Raw genomic sequence first — 1325 nt, forward strand, 5'->3', positions numbered from 1 at the left:
TGGGGTGAAGATGTGGATTCCGTTTTGAAAAAAAAACGAGTTACTCCACATGTGAGGAAAGAAATTGTAAAAACTTTAAGTTGCTCATTGAAAGTGTATTGCAATAATGGCAGGCCCACACGGGCTCAATGCAATGCTGCCGCTATGGAACTTGTTCGTAAGTATCCATTTTTGAGATATCCAATAGGAAGTGAAACTGTAAGATATCTATTATTATTTTTAATGTGTTTTAAAAATACATGTATGTATAGGGTTCATGGATCCATAACTTTATGGAGAAGTTCAACAATGCAAGGAAGTATCATCAGCGAGTGTATGGCTCTACCAATGAAGAGCCTTCCAATTCAAAAAAATGAAAAGTAGATTCAAATGAATTTGCTCCTTCTAAGGATGACTTACAGGCTATGAAGACAGAGTTACAGAACAATAGGCCACGGGAAAATGTACTCATTCAGCTAATGAAGACCACATTTCCTAGTCGAAAACGTCTCATTAATGATAAGAAGTCTGTTGCTGATATTGTATGTATATACCCTGCTTTACAATTACCTGCAGTTGTAAGTTCATTTGTGAATATATTCGTTTTTTATTTTGTATACAGCTTGAAAGTGAAATGGCTTTACTCACTACAAGCAAGATTAAAGATACTGACTTAAAGAATTGGAAGCAATGGGTTCCAGCAATTTTAGAATATGCAAAGGGATTGAAAAGAAAGGCAATTCAAGAAATATTTTCATCCCTGACTACAGAATTAGGTACATATACATGCATGACATACATTTTTGTTTAGTTTTTAATAATTTCTTGAATTATATAGCAATTCATTAATTGTTTACGATTCAAACTAATATTTGTGACCCGATATGAAAAAACCAGGCTATATGCTCCAAAATTGAAAATTGAGATTTATGGTTTTCTTAATTAAGCAAAGTTTTTCCTATCTTTTCGTCCTTCTTCCATGTCATTTGACACATCTAATGCTGAGTTATGCTTATTTATGCAACAAGAAGTCTAAACGAATGAAATTGAGTTGTAGCCATTTTTATCATTATATCTTGCATTATTTACATGGTACACAACAAAAAGAAAGGTCTGTAAATGACCTCTTTCAAGTTATTTTAGGGCAAACTTGGTATCAAATGAAAGGAAATTCTTTATACAATATATTTTTGGTATAATCTCAGTTTTGATAAGGTACCGCTGTCACAACTTTAAGAAGCCATATCTCCAATTGATAATTCCCGCAGATAGCCTGGTTTTCTCATATTGGGTCACATTTACTGTTTTAACATTGTATTATTGGTGTATTGATACAGATCCAGACT

This window comes from Amphimedon queenslandica, unplaced genomic scaffold, assembly GCF_000090795.2.
Source record: "Amphimedon queenslandica unplaced genomic scaffold, v1.1 AMPQUscaffold_13488, whole genome shotgun sequence".
In the NCBI taxonomy this organism is placed as follows: Eukaryota; Metazoa; Porifera; class Demospongiae; order Haplosclerida; family Niphatidae; genus Amphimedon; species Amphimedon queenslandica.